This window comes from Salmo trutta, chromosome 17, assembly GCF_901001165.1.
Source record: "Salmo trutta chromosome 17, fSalTru1.1, whole genome shotgun sequence".
NCBI lineage: Eukaryota > Metazoa > Chordata > Actinopteri > Salmoniformes > Salmonidae > Salmo > Salmo trutta.
The window spans coordinates 44,325,684-44,332,782 of NC_042973.1; positions in this window are offsets into that span (position 1 = coordinate 44,325,684).

Below are 7,099 nucleotides of genomic sequence, written 5' to 3' on the forward strand. Positions count from 1 at the left end.
CCCCCCAATATATCACTGAAACATAACTATGTAATTTAAATAATATTAATAATACGCAATGAAAGCAATTGTGCTGATTATAGACACTTAATAGCGCGTTTTTAAGTTTCAAAAGATTGCAACCCACCCACCCTTTGCCTCACAATGGTTTGATCCACTGCCAGTTCCTTAGCTTGCTAGGTAACAGAGAGGTCGTATCTACTGTCTGAAAGGCACTCAATGCACGTAACTGACGTGAGGTTAATCCAGTCAATCGCGCACACACACTAGCTGAATATGCAGAGCTAGCGTGCAAATATTAACTATTAAGCTAGCTAGTACCTATTCCATTTATGTGGCGTCGTCAAAGATGGAATCAGCATGCAGATGATGTAAGTTAGTGCTTCAAAGTCCCTGTGATAAGGTTAGCGATAAACTGAAATCCAAACTGAACAGAACTACACTCTCTTCTACCATTGTCTTAAATATATTTAATGGTCTCGTTGCAAAAGCTAAATTGTCGCAAGTGAACTTTTATTTATTTATTTTATTTCACCTTTATTTAACCCGGGTAGCAAAGATTATAGCAAACACCACTGAAACTGAATTGGTGCTCGCTAGCTTTGCAAATTCAGCTATTGTTGGAAGCCAGCCAATATGAAACAAACTATTAAAATTACAAAAGGTTGCAGCATATGTTGTGTAAATGGTGAACTCATACAGCTGTCAACTCTTGTCATTTTAATCCGTTTCACATACCTTTTAGATCGAAGCCCAAATAGAATGATTGAAGATGATAGAAGCCCATCTCCTAGCCAGGTAGAAAAATGGCAGAAAAATAAAAGACGGACATCAGAGTATTTTTCAATACACCAAAAGGCATAGTAAGAACCCTAGTAGCCTAATATCTCAAAGACTAGTTGATAAAATGTTCATAAGAAAGAAATGAAATTCTAATGGAAATGTTTCACAATGATGTCATTAGGCAGAGCAGGCAACAGATGGCACACAGACAGCAGAGTTGGGGACAGATATGCAGGGACAGACGCAGAGACAGGGAGTCTCAGGTAAGTTTGTTGAGTCTTTGTTTAGCAACATTATGAAAGGTTCTCAATTTTTTTAACTTGTAAAATAGGAACATAATTGGAAAATGCCATGGATACCCCCACTCTCAACTTAAACTGGTGAATGAACTAAGATTTGTTAAAGGCAATGGTATTGCTGTTGTGATTAGTTGTGTAGTTTTGGGTACCGGTAGATAGGAGTACGGCAAACACCTTATTTCTTTGGTTCCTCAATATACATTTACCATATTACAATGTAGGCTATGTTTTACAGCACTACTTTTGGTGTCCCCCTCAGGAATTGCTCTTGAGAAAATTTCATGTAATTGTCCCCTCCAAAGTTGATATCAGATTTTCGCCAATGCTCACAAATGTAAATCACCAATCCACAAATGTAAATCCCTTTCCACAAATGTAAATCACTTTCCACAAATGTAAATCACCAATCCACAAATGTAAATCGCTTTCCACAAATGTAAATCGCTATCCACAAATGTAAATCGCTATCCACAAATGCAATTCACTATCCACAAATGCAATTGACTATCCACAAACAAACGCCTTTTGATTTGTATTTGTAAATCGATATATTGCATTAGAATGTTTTATAAGTGGAGATATGCAGGTCATTTCCATGGGCCTTAAGAAAAATTACTGCCATAAAGACAAAAGGTATCACACGTAGAAAGCGATTTGTAGTCATAGAAAGTTATCACGCGTAGAAAAAAAGTTCTCGCGTAGAAAGAGATTTGTAGTCGTATAAAAAAGTTGATGCCATAAAAGTTGATCCCATTGATGCTGTTGACCCGGATCACTGGTTGCTGCGGAACAAGAGGAGGTCAAAAGGGGTGAGTGTAACTGGTGTGAAATGGCCAGCTAGTTAGCGGGGTGCGCTAATAGCGTTTCCCTTGCTCTGCAAGCGCCGCGACTTTTGTGGAGCGATGGGTAACGGTGTTTCGAGGGTGACTGTTGTCGACATGTGCGGAAGGTCCCCGGTTAGGTCTCCTTAATGCTTGTGTGGGCAACATGAGACAGCGGATGGATTATAATCACTTACAATGTATGACATATCCTTCACATGTAGTGGTGCTATCAAACTGGCCAGCTAATTCAACTATTTGGGTGATGAACGTGTGTACACCGCAAATATAGAGTAATCTACTAGGGCTTCGATTATTTACGTTGGACGTACTATGGATATACATATGGTTAACATATTATGGTTACCATACTATCATTTCTGCAGCCTTGAAAGGCAGGCATCAACATGGCCGAACTAGAGGCTGCCAGCGATTTCGCTTTCTATGGGTACAAATATTGTTTTATTTGTTTTATTAACCATAAATCAATACAAAAAGTACATGGGGAGCACAAGTGTGTGTGTATATATAAAGAATATACAAACCTTTTTTCTATGAATACAAATCGCTTTCTACGAGTGACGGTGACTAGATAACGGTACATTTCCGAGGGCCGCTTGTGGCAGCATGTTCGATTGTGCGTCAATAATTCAGCATAGCAAGTTTGTATGAAGGTCTGGTTATTAAATGGGCACATAGTTCAATAGTAATATCCTCTAAAACGCTCTGGTGACAAACAAACTTTGCTGCCCTGTTTCCAATTGTCCACATGGCTGGGAGAACCTATTCAAGTAAGTAAATACATTTTGAAAATGTAAAAAAACGATGTATTGTTAGCCTGCGCTGTAGCTAGTTAGCTAACTCAAATGAGCTGCTAAATGAGCTAGCTTGTTGGCAAGCTAGCTAGCTATCTAGCCAACTTCACATACTGTATAGATAACTAGCTAAGTGAATGAAATATCACCATCTACCTAACTTCATATTAGCTAGTTATCTTGATGTATTTATCACTAAAAACCAAACTCCAAATGCATTTGTAGGTAGCTAGCTAGCTAACAGCCATGGAGGAGGGCGTTAGGATAGTAGCCCCAACTGTCAGTGAGAGAGTAGGCTATTCTGGATAGGGCAGGTACTTTTGTGTAGTTCCTGTCCCTAGAAGTGAGGATGGAGATAATAGTAACATAAATATTCAGTGCGGTGTAATTTGACTATAATGAAGTCAGTTTCTTGTGAGGTTTTCTGTCCTCAGTTAAAGAGAGCTATAAAACCTGTCTACATATGAAGAGGTCCCAATGAAGAGCAGTGGTTCTCAGTCCTGGTCCTGGGGACTCAAAGGGGTGCACATTTTTATTTTTGCCTCAGCACTACACAGCTGACTCAAATGATCAACTCATCATCAAGCTTCAAGTGGTATTTATGTATTCATTTGTGATGCCATCCTTGATATGATCCTGTTATTGTCACATGCTACACATGCACATATGTGTGCCCATGCATCTAACAAATCATGATAACATTGGATTGATATCAGGGATATTATACTTTAGTAATCCCCAATGACCTGGTGATGTAAAAGTCTAATAATTACATTGTCTTACATATTCCTACAGATACCTTGTAACTGGAGATTCCTTCAAAACGATTGCCTACAGTTAACGTGTAGGGCACTGCAAGTTTGGGTGACCAGGGCCATCTGGGACTTCCTGCTGGAGGAATTCAGGTGTGTGAAGGCTACCTGTGTCCTGCATAACTTCATGAGGATGGACACGAGGACCAGGAGGGGATCTACAGCTCGCCACCATGTGCCAGAGGAGAAGTCTGCTGCTCTGCAGGATGTTTCAAGGATGGGGTTTCCAACAATGCAGCAAGAGGCAATCCGTGTGCGGAAGATCTTCACCTCCTACTTCTTCGAAGAGGGTGCTGTTCCCTGGCAACACCATAGACTACACTATGCACAACCAAAGGCTCTTTTAAGAGTCATTCACATTGCAATAAGAGTATTCTTCCATTTACTTAGCTATGTCAACTGCAGTTATTCAATTCCCAGTTTCTCTCCCTTTGAATCCTACTTCTCAGGTGAGGGTGCTGTTTAGGTAAGGGTGTGACGTCTGTACAAAAACAAAACAGGCTATTTTAAATCACCCATATTGAAAAAATGTAGAACAATTAGACACCCTATAACGCACACCTACACACTCATGAATCAATCTGATTGATGGACTGTGTTGTGCAGTAAGCAGACTCGGGTGTATAACTGGCTCCGTCCACCTTCAAAGAATAGGCAAGAGGGCCAACCATGGAGAATAGTAAGACGCTTCATTATTTCTATAACTACCCTATAATGTTTGTCCTCGTGTGTCCGTTCATGTTTTTCAGCATAGAGTACTCTGCAGCCACTTAGGGTGGTGTGGACACACACAGATTCCTGTTGAACACTGTCACTTTAACTACCTTATTTTCTCAATAACAGTCTCTCCTTCACTTCATCCCTCTTCTCCCTAAATCCTCTAGGTTATATCAGCTGTGTCGGGGAACCCCTCCCGCATCTGAACTGGCTACATAGAGGGTGCTTGGTCAGGTCAACAGGAACTATTATTAAAGAGATGCTTCACATTGGGATTACTGCATCTATCTGTATTTCAGAGATAATGATCCAAGGTCAGTTTTGCATTTCACCTTCTGATGCTTATGATTACACCTCTCGCCACCTCTTTCTTCCTCTGTTTTTATAGTGCACAACAGATGTGCTTTGAAGTACAGATTGAACTTGTATTTATAATATTACAATTATATTTATGAATATATTTATAACACTTGGATAATGAACTTCTTTCAATAAAGCGTTTCACATTCTCTACTAGTTGAAATGAAGTCTCATTTGATGAAATACTACACCTATCCTGTTTATCAGATCAATGCAGATGAAGGGCATTAGATATTAAGATGAACTGGTTTTAGAGTATTTACATGACGCATAGGAAGTGTAGTGTACTGTTTAAAAAAAATAATTATTCTGTATATATGAATTACAAATCAGTCTTTTAACTAGTTAAATCCTGTTTCTAGTCTATTAGTAGTTACAATGTGTAACCACTGATTGGTAAACACTGAAGTGTATAATTGTAATACATACATGCAGACAGTGTCATTCAAAGACTGGAATTTGATATGACTGAAAAATGATCTAAAATGCATTCATACCTGAACTGCACCTTTATTTGCCAAGGTAGAGTACATGATCAATGAATATATTAAATGTACAGGCTACAATGTGAGGATCTCATGCATGGTATTAACTACATGTATATACGACTTGCATCCTTGGCACAAAGTTATATTTTACTCAAATCATAGGCTTCATTAATGTCATTTAGACTGTTTTGAAGTTGATACAACTGGCTATGATAGCTGAGGTTCATAGCTAGGTTCTAAACTAATATGTATACCAAATGTTTGGGTCCATACACAGATAGGCTAGATACAGTTGAAGTCGGAAGTTTACATACACCTTAGCCAAATACATTTAAACTATGTTTTTCACAATTCCTGACATTTAATCCTAGTAAACATTCCCTGTGTTAGGTCAGTTAGGATCACCACTTTATTTTAAGAGTGTGAAATGTCAGAATAATAGTAGAGTGATTGATTTATTTCAGTTTTTATTTCTTTCATCACATTCACAGTGGGTCAAAAGTTCACATACACTCAATTAGGTTTTGGTAGCGTTGCATTTAAATTCTTTAACTTGGGTCAAACGTTTCGGATAACCTTCCAAAAGCTTTCCACAATAAAGTGGGTGAATTTTGGCCCATTCCTCCTGACAGAGCTGTTGTAACTGAGTCAGTTCTGCCCACACATTTTCAGTTCTGCCCACACATTTTCTATAGGATTGAGGTCAGGGCTTTGTGATGGCCACTCCAATACGTTGAGTCTGTCTTTTTTATGGCGGTTTTGGAGCATTGGCTTCTTCCTTGCTGAGCGGCCTTTCAGTTTATGTCAATAAATGCCTTGTTTGACTGTGAATATAGATACTTTTGTACCCGTTTCCTCCAGCATCTTCATAAGGTTCTTTGCTGTTGTTCTGGGATTGATTTGCACTTTTCGCACCAAAGTAGGTTCATCTCTAGGAGATAGAACGCGTCTCCTTCCTGAGCGGTATGACGGCTGTGTGGTCCCATGGTGTTTATACTTGCGTACTATTGTTTGTACAGATGAACGTGGTACCTTCAGGCATTTGGAAATTGCTCCCAAGGATGAACCAGACTTGTGGAGGTCTACAATTTATTTTCTGAGGTCTTGGCTGATTTCTTTAGATTTTCCCATGATGTCAAGCAAAGAGGCACTGAGTTTGAAGGTAGGCATTGAAATACATACACAGGTACACCTCCAATTGACTCAAATGATGTCAATTAGCCTATCAGAAGCTTCTAAAGCCATTACATAATTTTCTGGAATTTTCCAAGTTGTTTAAAGGCACAGTCAACTTAGTGTATATAAACTTCTGACTCACTGGAATTGTGATACAGTGAAATAATCTGGAAACAATTGTTGGAAAAATTACTTGTCATGCACAAAGTAGATGTCCTAACCGACTTGCCAAAACTATAGTTTGTTAATTAACAAGAAATTTGTGTCGTGGTTGCAAAATGAGTTTTAATGACTCCAACTTAAGTGTATGTAAAATTCCGTCTTCAACTGTAGCTAGCTACACATCCATAGGCATACAGGTATTTTTATAATCCACTGCACTATAAGCAAGAACATAAACTCAGCAAAAGAAACGGCCCTTTTTCAGGACCTTGCCTTTCAAAAAGAATTCTTAAAAATCCAAATAACAGATCTTCATTGTAAAGGGTTTAAACACTGTTTCCCATGCTTGTTCAATGAACCATATACAATTAATGAACATGCACTTGTGGAACGGTCGTTAAGACACTAATAGCTTACAGATGTTAGGCAATTGAGGTCACAGTTATAAAAACTTAGGACACTAAAGAGGCCTTTCTACTGACTGAAAAACACCAAAAGAAAGATGCCCAGGGTCCCTACTCATCTGTGTGAACGTTCCTTAGGCATGCTGCAAGGAGGCATGAGGACTACAGATGTGGCCAGGGCAATACATTGCAATGTCCATACTGTGAGATGCCTGAGACAGGACGGACAGCTGATCGTCCTCGCAGTGGCAGACCACACGTA